Here is a 14,253-nt window from a genome sequence, read left to right on the forward strand (position 1 = left end):
TTAGTCATGCCGTTTCTTCGCTTTTTTGATCGCAGCTGTATTATCATATCTGGTGATGACACTTTTAAAATCCTCATACAGCTCCATCAGCATTATTTATTCAGCTGAAAAAATTAGAGCTGTTGTCTTGCTCTCCTTTTCTGCCATTTCCATTGTTCCACCATCCACTCGTCAGAGCTTCTTACATTCCTCGTGCACTCACACTTAGCTAGGCTGTGTAAGCCTCGCTTGGATTTGCCTCGCTGAGATGCAGCTGAAGTGTCTTTGTGGAGCAACTTGAGGCTTAATTGGGAGATGGTGCTAGTTCAAGCGATGATTTCTGGCTATAGCCTGGCTTTCTTTAGCTACTTTCGAGGAATACCCCCCTGGTTGTTGACCAGTGGATTTGTTGGTATACACACTCGTCCCTGGGTGGGCTCGAACCACCAACCTTTCGGTTAACAGCCGAACGCTCTAACCTATTGCGCCACAGAAACTCTTCCTGGCTTTTGTTGGCAGTGAGCGTGGCTTTGAGCTTGACTGCCCCCTCATGGCGGTAGATGCAAGCTTTCTGTATTTTTGCGTGATGAGACTCGAGTGAACTGCTGCTGATCTATGTCAAACTTGAACCGAAAAGTAGGAGGTGCTATACAGCAAGATTACCAGTTACAATACAATTGTAATATCTCTCATCAAACAGCTCAGCATGCTTTGGCACCTTAACTCTTGTCAACCAAATGCCTTATAGGATAACTTGTGGGTTCAGAGGGACAAGTTAACCATTACAGCTATCAATTTGCTACCATACCTACAACTGGTTGCTGACTGGTAGATTTGTTGGTACACACACTCGTCCCTGGGTGGGCTCGAACCACCAACCTTTCGGTTAACAGCCGAACGCGCTGGCCGATTGCGCCACAGAGACTTGCTGTAGATGTCTGTGGGCGTGGCCTCGATCATTACCACCTCTCATCCCGTCATTAGAGTATGTGTTCGATTTATTTATGTTTGTCATAAGGTTGATATCTGCTGTGTAGGTAACAAGTAAGGTAGCACACAACAAGTAGTCAATAACTTCCTGGTCCGACTTGTTAAAGAAAGAGATTTAATGTCAAATTGTTTCCCAAGTGCCCTCATTCGGTCTCTCAGCCTTTTTGAATTTTTTCTTGTTTGTGTGTGACTTTCATAGCAATATGACAAAAAGGTTGTTTTTTCACTTTGCTTGTGCAATTTTGACAAAAGACAGAGGAGCCTCCAGGTTGAGTTATGCATTACACTGCACTTAACAGGTCACCCTTGGAGAAATATTTTGCCAAGGAGCGTGTATAATACGTAAGGAGAGCGTTTTGGCAGCAGAATGTTTGCTTTAACTCACGTAATACTCATGTGTCAGAACACCCCTAGGTGGGCTTGACCCACCAACCTTTCAGTTAACAGCCGAACGCGCTAACCTATTGTGCCACAGAGACTCTGCCTGGCTTTTGTTGGCAGTGGGCGTGGCTTCGAGCTTGACTGCTCCCTCATGGCGGTAGATGTAAGCGTTCTGTATTTTTGCGTGATGAGACTCGAGTGAACTGCTGCTGATCTGTGTCAAACTTGAACCAAAAAGTGGAGGTGCTATACAGCAAGATTACCAGTTACAATACAATTGTAATATCTCTCATCAAACAGCTCAGCATGTTTTGGCACCTTAACTCTTCTCAACCAAATGACTTAAAGGATAACTTGAGGGTTCAGTGGGACAAGTCACCCATTACAGATATCGATTTGCTACCAAAACTACAACTGGTTGCTAACTGGTAGATTTGTTGGTACACACACTCGCCCCTGGGTGGGCTTGAACCACCAACCTTTCGGTTAACAGCCGAACGCGCTAACCTATTGCGCCACAGAGACTTGCTGTAGCTATCTGTGGGTGTGGCATCGATCACTACCACCTCTCATCCCTTCATTAGAGTATGTGTTCGATTTATTTATGTTTGTCATAAGGTTGATATCTGCTGTGTAGGTAACAAGTAAAGTAGCACAAAACAAGTAGTCAATAACTTCCTGCTGAACTGTCATGGGATTCTGGAAGGAGAATATTAAATAGTCTGTTTAGGAAAAATAACGAAATCTGTACCTCCCTCTGAAGCCTGTAATCATGCTTGCAAAAACCGAGCGCTCCCGACTGTTTTTAACCAATCAAGTTAGGGTGGAGGAATCCTACCTGTCAATCACAGCTTGTGCACACGCTGCTGAACGTGAGTCTGCACACAGCCTGTGTGCGCTCACACTGGTGTGAACTTACGTGCACAACCTCGGACACAGAGGGGGAGGGGTTTGGGGGGGCGATTCGGAGCTTGTTAGAGGTTGGGGGAGGGACCTGAAAGTTGTATCAGTTCGAATTTTCCGACTTTAGACTCTTAATTTTGAAAACCTGCCGACTGCAGCTTTAAAGAAGGAGATTTAATGTCAAATTTTTTCCCAACTGCCCTCATTTGGTCTCTCAGCCTTTTTGAATTTTGCAAACATGTCAACCAAATGACAAAAAGTACAATTGTAATATCTCTCATCAAACAGCTCAGCATGCTTTGGCACTAGAGCTTGGTCAAATACTCGACGTATTCGACTTATTCGACGTCATAAATTCGTCGACATGAATAATTTGCGTTTTATGCGTCGCTAATTTTTTTTTTTTTTTGGTTGAAGTCCCCGTTCCAAACGACCTACTAGATGAACACACACTCCAGTCCAGTGGTGGCAGTAAATATGCACCAGAGTCGCCAATCGGTGTAGATGCCTTAGCTTAAAATGGAAGAAGAAGAATTCATAACGATGGCGGCGACGAGCAGTAGTTGGAGCACTGAAGAGCATATATCTAAAAAATCACGCACACGGTCTTCCAAAGTCTGGGAATTTTTCACCCTTAATGCTGCTAACAATGTGGTTGTTTGCAGACTATGCAAATTTAATTTGGCGTACCACAGCAGTACATCAGCGATGCACGAACACTTAAAACGAAAGCACCCTGGAGCTCGTCAGGATAGCAGCAAAACACCGTAAGTTCTGTTAATTTCAAGATCCTCTCCGAATAAACGCTACGTTAGACTGTTGAGTTGTTGTCTAGTTATATTCCCGGCGTAAAATTTACGTCTTTTAATTACGACTAGAACAGGTCCCGTGTTTGCCTAGTTTAAAGCTGTTAGCGCTACCAGTCCCGACATGTTTCTTCTGTGTTATCTATTTGCTAACACCGGACGGTGGATTTTATACTCTGCCATTATGTAGTTCTAGTCTACCTGTTGACTGTCGAAATTCCATGATCTAGTAGCAACCAGATCCAAGTAGTAAACACGCATTACAAGTTGACAATTTAAATTACATAAATCATTTTTTAAGTTGAGCCTCTGAGATGGCTGTAGTATAGCCTACTGTTAGCTAAATGTATCATAATAACAGCAATGATGTGGACGATGCTATATTTTTGATTTGCTGCTGTGAATATTCATGTACTTCATGTTTTTTGCCTTTACAGGAGTAAGCAAAGCAGTGTGGCGGACCTTTTTTCATAAAAAGAACCAGGCACCTTGCACACCCCAGGAGGCTAGTGTGTACACAAACAGGATCGTCTCTATGATTGTGAAGGACATGAGGCCCCTTGCGATTGTTGAAGGTGAAGGCTTCCGTGAAATGATAAACACTTTCCACTCAGGATACACCCTTCCATCCAAGCGCCACTTCACTGACTTAATGGAGAAGAAGTATATGGTTACCATGGACAAAGTGAAAAGTGAACTAAAAAAAGCATTTCCAAACTATCCCTAACAACTGATGCTTGGACCAGTCTGGTCACTGAGGCATATTTAGGTGTCACCTGTCATTTCATTAATGAAAATTAGGAGCTGACCTCGTTTAGCTTAACTACAATGCCGCTTGAGGATCGCCACACTGCTGAAAATATTGCCTCTTGGGTTGAGATGGTGGCAGATAAATTTGATTTCTCCCTTTGAGATGATGTACTGGCGATTGTACATGATAACACAGCAAATGTTGTTGCAGCTCTTCGCATCCTAGAGGAGAAACATGGGGTAGCACCACATCGTTGTGCCGGCCATACGCTTCAGTTGGTGGTAAATCATGCCTTGAAGAACAACCCCATGATCGACAGGACACTCGGGGCTGCATGGTCTCTTGTGAAGCATTTCAAGAAAAGCTAGCAGCAAGCTGAAACAGAAACAAAAACAGTGGGGTACAGCTGAGCATACCCTGCTCCAGGATGTGTCTGAAAGATGGAACAGCTCATACTACATGGTGAGTAGCCTTTTGGAACAACGGTGGCCGGTGGTCGCAACACTTTCTGACCCAGACGTTACACAGCGTGGGAAGCAATACATGGATTTGAGGAATGATCAGTGGATCTTACTAGAGGAACTGGAGCAGGTCCTCAAGCCTTTCGAACAGGCCACTGTTTTTCTCAGTGGAGAGTCCTATGTCACAATATCTGTTTTACCTCCACTGCTGAAGGGTCTCCATAAGTCTACAAAGAAAACCACATACGAGTCTGCTGCTGTGAACTCTTTTCAGATTGCTGCAGACCAAGAGATGAAGGCAAGGTGGGAGTCTGAGTCTGCTTTCAAAGAGAATGGACAAAATGTGGCCATCATTGCTGCTGCCCTTGACCCCCGCTTTCGTAGGATGAAGTTCCTGTCACCCGAGGATGCTTTGAAGGTACAAGTACAAATTCAGGCTCTGATAATTTATATCAAAAGAGCCAAGCAACAACTGGAAACGATTGAGCAGGAGCACTCGGCCAGTCCCCAGCAAAAGAACACCTCTTTGCTGGACATTCTGCTTGGCTCTGCGTAGTGTGACAGAATGAGGTCAATCGCCACGTGCAACTGCTTCAACTGTGCGAGAGCCTCACGAGCGGCGACCAGGATTTCAAACAAGTTTGATTTTCATCCGAACGATCGGGAGGTGGTCGGGAGGGCTTAATCGTTTGTTGTTACCCCATGTATACCACACGATGCGAGACGCACGATTGAGCCAAAACTTGGTCCGATCTCCAAAATAGTCGCACGAGTGAAAGTCTTGTCGACATCGGGCCAAAAATTGCACAGTGTATGCCCAGCTTTAGGAGGCCAGTGCCTTATCCACGTGACTATTCAAAATAAAAAACACAACTTAAAGAGATCGGGTAAACGATCCTCTAATCCATTTAACAAAAGTGAAAGATTTCAGTCTTTTGACAACAATAATTCTTATTTTTTACTTATATCAGAAAAGTGGACTTTGGAGAACACTCGTGAGCACACCAAACGAGTTTTAATTAAGAGTGTGTTGAAAGGTTTTCAGAGTTGGTCAAGTGTCAATTGTGATGCTATGAGTGTTACATCGTCTTTTCCAGGTTTTTTAATGAGAGATGTCGAGTTTGATTTGAAAATGTATACATAGCAGAGGATGATTTTGGTCTATTGACCTCTGGGTTATGGGCCAGCACGCTTCCGCTGCGCCACTCTGCTACACACCTCTGATGGGATTTTCGGCTCTTTTTCGAGATGCGGCTCTAATGGCTCTTCTTACTGTGGAGAGCCGGCTCTTTCGGCTCCCAAACGGCTCCCCATATATATTTTTACATTATTAATTATTAATAGCTTAAACCTAATTTTATAACATTTTGTTTCATTATTGACATTGTTAAGCACTTATGATGAGTAAAAATGCTGCATAACAGTGCTTTATAAATAAAAGTTTTATTATAACCAATTAAATTATCACAAAATAGCACCACTTCCACAAAAATAACTTAAAATAAATTAAACAGATAAAATACAAACACTCACCACAATACGAAAAAGTATCAAAGCAGCTTCATAACAAAAAAGGTGCCACAATACAAATATCAAATACAGTTCTATTAAATTAAAGTATAAAACTATGAAGGATAAAAGAGACCATGTGAACAACACCAGTTTTGAACTACTAGGCCTAGAAATGGAGAACTCACTGTATTACAAATACTCACCACAGTACGAAAAAGTATTAAAGCAGCTTCATAACAAAAAGGTACCATAATACAAGTATCACTTTCAGTGCTATTAAATTAAAGTATAAAACTATGAAGGATAAAAAACATGTGAACAACACAAGTTTTGAACCACTAGAGATGAAGAACTCACTGTGTTAAATACAAATACCCACCACAGTACGAAAAAGTATAAAAGCAGCCCCGTCACCTTATTAATTGAAAGCTGCGTGTGATTAGTCAGATGTGTGGAGCACACGCTTCCATGAGGGCAGTGGAGACCGAGGAAAAAAAACTCTCCGTCTAGCACTGGCAGAAGCTGAGCAGAGTGAGGGGGGGGGGGGGGAGACAGCGAGGTATCAAGGACAAAAAAACCGACGTGGGGACAAAACTGTCGGCTCTGTGGCACTTGCAGAGCACAAGCGAGACAGCGAGATACTGAAAGAAAAAAAAAAACGGCTCCCAAATAGGATCCCAAAACGGCTCCCATTGTGGAGCCAGTTCCTGTCGTTCACTTCAAAGAGCCGGCTCTTAGAGCCGGATCGTTCGCGACCGACACATCACTAGTCTGAGGCAGACACACTCACTGACCCTGTGGACTTCGGGGTCCCGGGCTGCTTGGCCGTGAGTCATGTACAGTCTGTGGGAGAGAAGTGTGATATGATCTGGACCGTGAACAAGGTTGTAAAGCCACGAAGAACCAAGTGACAATGTCAGTAGGGATTGCAATAAAGTAATTTACACTTAATTACATGTGCTGTCTCTTAATCAATGATTTGCATTGAACCAAAATGATAGAAAGCACCTCTCTGCCGCCTGCTGTCCAGGAGCAGAGCCACTCGGCTTCCTCGGTGCTCTCCACGGTCCTCCTGATGCCCGCGCTTTCTTCCTAGCCTTCTGGGTGTAGCTAAATGGTGAAAGAGTCATCCATATTCTTCATTCAGCCCATGGAATGTATGTTTAATTCTGGTGCACAAAATAATTACTATTTTGTACCTTGAAGGCTTCTTGTCCATGGCATGGAGAGCTGTGTAGCGGTGGACTATTTCCTCCTCCTTGGCTGACTAGGCTGTACTACATGCAACTCAGAATCCTACACTCACAGTTTTCTCCAGAATTGTGCAGATATATATTGTTCAATAAATAAATCCACATGCTGCAGTGGCTTACCAGGACTTAGTAAATCATTTCACCTACCTTGTGGAACCCACAGGAGCACAGAAGGCTTCCCCCGAACAGATCCTTTGTGTGGTTCTGCAGGGGACAAGCATCAATTTTCTCCAGGGCCCTTTTCCACTTCTTGGCCCCTGGACGTTTGCCAGTAGAGAAGTGGTATTGGCCCTGGGCATATTTTACACAGATGTCCCTCCAGTAAGCATCAGGTTTCCCTGTCTTAGTCATCTGCAAACATTAATAAAACAGGTTAATGTAAAGCTAGGCTATGTGTACAGAGGGTATGAATTCATCCCCCTTTCACAAAAATAGAATCATTATTATCTAAATGTGGTTTCATGTAGGGATGTTTGAGGTTGTTTGATTTCAAATTAGGCGAAACAAAAGCAATTGCACTTAGGACAAGTCAAATTTAGGGCTGGGGTTATTACAATCTCTTCAGTATATACCCAAATGTGGAAGGCAAATTAGGTCAAATTATAAAGGGCTTGCTTTCCAGGTAAAATGTGGCGGGATTTATGTCTGGTTACTCCTCAGAAATCTTTTAGGTGCTCTTCTGGTGAGAGGCCTTAAACATATCACAGAAAATAATAATGGACTAACTGTGCTTTCTATGTTAAAATTCTCAGAATATTCCTTCCCTATTCTCACTTGTATTTTTCTTCCTTCTAAATTTTTTTTAATCCATTTAAACATACAACCATTTATACCCATTCTTCTAATTTGAACTAATAACCCTTCTCTCCACATCATATCATACGCTCTTTCAATATAAAAAAATACTGCTACAACACTCTCTTTATTTACTTGAGCCTTTCTTATTTCATTCTCTAGACATATTACTGGATCCATTGTACTTCTCCCTCTCCTAAATTCACTTTGATACTTTGATATAAGTCCTTTACTTTCTATATAATATAACAATCTTTCATTTATCATTCTCTCCATTATTTTACATATATTGGATGTTAAAGCTCTTGGTCTATCATTTTTTATTTTTGGTTTTGATTCATCTTTTCCTGGCTTTCTAATTGGTATAACCACAGCTTCTTTCCAACTTTTTGGTAATTCTCGCTCCTCCCAAATTCTATTATACAATTCCAATCAAATATTTTTAGAAAATTCACTTAAATTACTTATCATTCCATAACAAATCTGATCTTTCCTGGAGCTGATAATTTATATTTTTAAACTGCCCTATTCAATTCCATTATTGTAAATGACATATTCAATAAATCTTTTGATTAGACCATTTTCTCCAATAACTCCTTATTTTCCAGAATTGTCTTTTCTCGCCCTACTACGCTGATATTTTCAGAACTATGAATTCTAACAAACACTTTTCTCAACATCTCTGCCTTATCTTTATTTTTCACTGCTGTTGTTTCTCCATTATTTAATATTGGACATCCATTCACTCTTTTAATTCCTTTCATTCTTTTAATCACTTTTAACAGTTCTTCTTACCTTCACTTGCAATTTTTTGTATTCATTCAAATTCTGAGGGCTATGATTTCTTTTTAATACTTTAAAGGCTTTATTTTGTTTCTTCCATAGCTGCAGTACATTCTAATGTCCACCATGGTACCAACTTCCTTTCCTTTTTCCCACCTTTTATCCTTATAGTTTGACTAGCCACTTCTACAATAGCATTATATATATAAAGATTAAAATCCTCAATACTACTATTTAAATCCACTTTTGGTATTTTTAATTCACTATTATCTGAATGAGCCCTGAATCTTCTAAATCTAATTATACCTGATGAGCAACAGCTGTGTCACCTCCACGAGGAGCTGATTTAAACCTCACAGGTGGGTTGGGATGTTGTTTGCTGACTGGAACAATGGGAGCTGTTGGAGTGCTGCTGATTTCTGTGCTGACGGCTTGGCTGGCCAAAGGTTTTGCATTTTGTCTGCTCTTTTTGGTGTTAAGTCCTAAAACTGGATTGTGTCTGTTGTTCTTTCTCACGATCAGCATTTGTGCAAAATATGCTCTCTCCATAGGATCATGTTGGCCAATAGTTGGGATGAATCATGGAGCTGCCAATGAGGTTCAGAAAAAGCAAAGCGGTAAGGACAGCTGTAAGAAATGTTTTAAAGCTGTAGGTTTTCATAGTAACTCAATGCCTTTTGTGTCATAGACTTGTCTTCAAGGAAACCCCTTGAACTTGTCCAGCCAATGGATTCCATGTTGGGGAAGAACTCAAAAGAAGGTATGCAAAATGAGTTTGAGTCTTCCTTGGGTGGTGAAACTTTATAAACTGCGTTTGAGCATCGACTGGAAAATGGTTTTCAGAAGACTTCTGTCTGAACAGTGACCTGTTTCAATCTGCAGCTGTTTACTTGGCTTCTGCATAGTTGTATAGTACGTGTCAGGATATGGTAAAGCCCTTTAAAGCTTTGTCACACTGCAAGAAAAGTAACTAAACTGAGTTTAGGGCCATCTATTGGGGCACGTCTGAAGTATTTGCATTTTCTGTTTATGGCTAACTTGTCTATATTTCTTAATCCATTTTTGAACTTCTTTGCAGTCTTAATGGAAAGCAAAGAAGTTAAAGCTGCTGCATCCATTGGCGACATGAAATATAAGCAAGCTGACATCTCACAAGTAAATCTGAAGGCTAAAAGAGAAGTGAATGTTTCTCTGGCTGTCGCCGCCAATCCGACGGAGGAAGCTGCCGCAGCAGTGGCGGTTGCGGCCGCCAATCCGACAGAACCTGCCGCAGCGGTTGCGGCCGCCAATCCGACAGAACCTGCCGCAGCGGTTGCGGCCGCCAATCCGACAGAACCTGCCGCAGCGGTTGCGGCCGCCAATCCGACAGAACCTGCCGCAGCGGTTGCGGCCGCCAATCCGACAGAACCTGCCGCAGCGGTTGCGGCCGCCAATCCGACAGAACCTGCCGCAGCGGTTGCGGCCGCCAATCCGACAGAACCTGCCGCAGCGGTTGCGGCCGCCAATCCGACGGAAGAAGCTGCCGCAGCAGTGGCGGTCGCCAATCCTACAGAAGCTGTCGTCTGAGGCGGCTGTCATGAAGCTGTCTAACTTGCCAGCCTGAACCTCTTTTTAAATAAAACGGTGGTATTGTACAATGTGTGCTGCTGAAACCAATTCTTTGGCTCCAAATAATTTATTTATTCGTCTCGATGGAAGGGTGGCTGTCGAAGGCCTAAGGAAGGGAACCAGGGAGAAATATCTTCATGTTTGGAAATGGATTTAATTTGGAGGGAACTATTTGGAGCTGCATATTCTTATAGATGCAGCACCTCAAAATGATGGCTCTGTACAGCCAGTTGCCAGCAGGGTCCTATCCAGTTTTCAGCCAAGTAACACCACCCCCAGCCATAACAACAAAGTAATGTCCTTAATCAAGGAAGTGAGCTGCAATGCCTTTTCTCCACATGGGGAGGAGCAGTGACTGTTGAAGCTAAAACTGTGTACAGCTGTCTCTGTATTTTTAGTTTGGCTCGTGGAGTCATCTGAAAGTAAAATATTATGCCAGAAGTCCTTAAATGGTGATGAAGATGTAGGCGCCTGCAATGGTTTTTACTTCTTGCTTCTGAAGAGTGCAGACGTCTCTGCTTCCTCCTGCTGCTTACAGCTTTATTCACTTTTAAATCATTCTACTTCTTTCCACAAGTCTTGGATATAATTTTATTTGAGGTACAATGTGATCGACACCTCCACCTCTCGGTGTCTAATGAATGAGTTAATGCGATAATAACAAGTTGACTCGCCCAGCCCTGTTTAAAATAATGGATGAAAGTAAACTAAACCCAAATTAATAAATGAAATAAAATTCAGCTGTCAGCTAAACTAAAAAGGTAGGTATTGAGCCTCTTTTTAAAATCTGCAGCCCTGAGGTTCTCTGGCAGGTCCATAATAATGGAACGACGTCTCACCATAAGTTTTTGTTCCAACTTTAGGAACAACTAAAAGGCCGGTACCAGAGGACTTCAGGGTCCGCGAGGGCCAATAATTTAAAAGCAGATCAGAAAAATAAGACCATTAAGACATTTATAAACTACTGAAAGAACCTTAAAATCAATCGTCAAACGGACGGGGAGCCAATGTAGCTTTTTTTTTTTTTTTTTTTATATATAAACCTGGTGTCGTGTGTTCCCGCCCTCTGGTCTTCATCAGCAGGTGTAGCTGATTCTGTAGTAATTGTCGGTAAGAAATACTTTTTTTGGGAAGAACAGAGAGCAGGGCATTGCAATAATCTATTCTACTAGAAATAAAAGCATGCATCAGCACCTCCGTGCTGGCAAGAGAGAGAAATGGGTGAACTCTGGCAATATTTTTAAGATGATAAAATCCTGTCTTACATTTCTATTTCATTCTATTTGTTACATTTCTAATATGTTGGATAAAATCCAGCTCAGAGTAAAAAATCTGACCAGTGATGACATGTTTAGCCGCATGTCGTCCTACAATCGCTGGTTGTCTAGATGGTGTCCAGCAAACAACGTGGGCTACATAGATAATTGGCAATCTTTCTGGAGAAAACCTGGTCTGATGAGGAGAGACGGCATCCATCCCACTTTGGAAGGAGCAGCTCTCATTTCTAGAAATATGGACAAATTTATTTGCCACCCTAAAACATGACAACCCAGGGCTCAGAGCAGGATGCAGAGTTGTAGTCTTACACACTTCTCTGCAGCTTCCCACCTGCTGCTACCCACCCAATCAATTAACACAAAAGGAGCAAATCCTCTTGGGAAAATAAATATTAAAACAAAAACTTTAACTGAACAAAAACATCAAACTATTAAATGTGGTTTGCTGAATATCAGATCTCTCCTTTCGAAGTCTCTGTTAGTGAATGAGTTGATTTGTGATCATCATATTGATATATTTTGTCTTACAGAAACCTGGCTGCAGCAGGAGGATCATGTTAGCATTAATGAAGCAACTCCCTCTGACTGTTTAAATGTTCACGTTCCTGGAACCACAGGCAGAGGAGGAGGAGTGGCAGCTATCTTCAGATCAGGGTTAGGCCGATTTCAGACCAGAGCGTGGCGTGGCGGCAGCGAAACGACGGCAGTCTTACGCCGGTTATCAGGCGGTGTGTTCAACTTGGCTTTTCACACCGGACAGTCCGCGGCCGCGGTAGTTCTGCTCCAGCCCTGTCTGCATTCCCCATTCATTTCAACGGGACACCGCCGGCCACCGCCGGCCGCTGCCGTCCAAAGTCCGCTCGAGTTCTATTTTCCAAAAGCAGCGCGGGACGGAGGCGTCTCCGCGCCGCTACCACCCGACTACCGCCGCGTCGGTGTGCAAGGACAGATCTGTTTCCATGTATTTTCACCTCCGCCGGTGAAAATCGCTTCCGTTCTGCCACGCTTTGCCGCCCTGGTCTGAAATAGGCCTTACTAATCAGTCCCAGACCCAAGATTAGTTTGAGCTCTTTTGAATCTCTGATTCTCAGTTTTTCCCACGCAAAGTGGAAATCCCAGAAACCTCTTGTGTTTGTTGTTGTGTATCGTCCACCTGGCCCTTATTCTGAGTTTCTGTCTGAATTCTCAGAGTTTTTATCCCAGTTAGTGCTGAGTACAGATAAAGTCATTGTAGTGGGTGACTTTAATAATCATGTAGATGTTGAAAATGACAGCCTAAATATGAACTTTAATTCTATATTAGACTCTATTGGATTTTCTCAGAGTGTTCACAGAGCGACTCACTGCCTTAATCACACCCTTGATCTTGTGCTGACTTATGGCATTGAGAGTGAACAGTTAACAGTGTTCCCTCATAACCCTGTCTTATCTGACCATTTTCTGATAACCTTTGAGTTTACATTACTTGACTATACAGTTTCTGAGAAGAAATTTACATATAGAAGGTGTCTATCAGAGGATGTTGTAACCAGATTTAAAGAGTTAATTCCATCATCCTTTTCTTCACTGCCATGTGCAGATATGACAGAGGACGACTACCTAAATTTTACTCCAGCAACACTTGACTCTCTTGTTGACAGCACTATAGTTTCAATGCGTACAGCACTGGGCAATGTTGCCCCTCTGAAAAGGAAGGTAATCAGTCAGAAGAGGTTGGCTCCTTGGTATAATTCACAGCTGCGTGCTTTAAAGCAGACTGCAAGAAAGCTGGAGAGACAGTGGCGTTCCTCTAATTTAGAAGAGTCTCAGTTAGTCTGGAAAGATAGTTTAATAACGTATAAGAAAGCCCTTCGTGAAGCTAGAACTGCTTATTATTCATCATTGATAGAAGAGAATAAGAATAATCCCAGGTTTCTTTTCAGCGCTGTAGCCAGTCTGACTAAGAGTCCGAGCTCTGTTGAGCCAGTTATTCCTTTAACTCTCAGCAGTGATGATTTCATGAGCTTCTTTATCAATAAAATTGTTTCTATCAGAGAGAAGATTGATGGAGTCCTTCCCACTATTATCAGTGATGTATCATCAAGTACAGCAGCTTTAGAAGTATCTTTAGAACCTGATTTATATTTAGACGGCTTCTGCCCAGTTGATCTCTCTGAACTAACAACAGCAATAGTCTCTTCTAAACCATCAACTTGTGTTTTAGACCCAATCCCAACCAGACTGTTCAAGGAGATATCTATAAAACCAGATGAACCCAATAGGTTGGTCAGACTACAAGCATGTCTTAAAGACATAAAGACCTGGATGACTCAGAACTGTCTGCTTCTAAATTCAGACAAAACTGAAGTCCTTATCTTTGGACCTGAGCGCTTCAGGGAGAAATTGTCTAGCTATATAGTTACTCTAGATGGTATTTCCTTGGCTTCTAGTTCTACAGTGAGGAACCTTGGAGTTATTTTTGACCAGAACTTATCATTTGACTCGCATATAAAACAGGTTTCTAGGACTGCCTTCTTTCATCTTCGTAATATTGTTAAAATCAGGAACATCTTGTCTCAGAGTGATGCAGAAAAACTAGTCCATGCATTTGTTACTTCAAGATTGGACTACTGTAATTCTTTATTTTTGGGCTGTCCCACATATTCTCTGAAAAGCCTTCAGCTGATCCAAAATGCTGCAGCCAGAGTTCTGATGAGAACTAACAGGAGAGATCATATTTCTCCAGTTTTAGCTTCTCTTCATTGGCTCCCTGTT

The 14,253-nt window shown here is 42.3% G+C and overlaps 1 protein-coding gene and 2 non-coding genes across 3 annotated transcripts in view; 1 reads left to right on the forward strand and 2 right to left on the reverse strand.

The window, feature by feature from the left end:
• Positions 1-14,253, forward strand: part of LOC142385491 (NLR family CARD domain-containing protein 3-like) — a 250,038-nt gene that overhangs the window by 95,128 nt on the left and 140,657 nt on the right. The window lies entirely within an intron of this gene.
• Positions 831-904, reverse strand: trnan-guu (transfer RNA asparagine (anticodon GUU)). Its single transcript has one exon. It is a non-coding gene; the product is annotated as a tRNA-Asn (tRNA).
• trnan-guu (transfer RNA asparagine (anticodon GUU)) lies at positions 1,802-1,875 on the reverse strand. Its single transcript has one exon. It is a non-coding gene; the product is annotated as a tRNA-Asn (tRNA).

Source organism: Odontesthes bonariensis, chromosome 8, assembly GCF_027942865.1.
Source record: "Odontesthes bonariensis isolate fOdoBon6 chromosome 8, fOdoBon6.hap1, whole genome shotgun sequence".
Lineage (NCBI taxonomy): Eukaryota > Metazoa > Chordata > Actinopteri > Atheriniformes > Atherinopsidae > Odontesthes > Odontesthes bonariensis.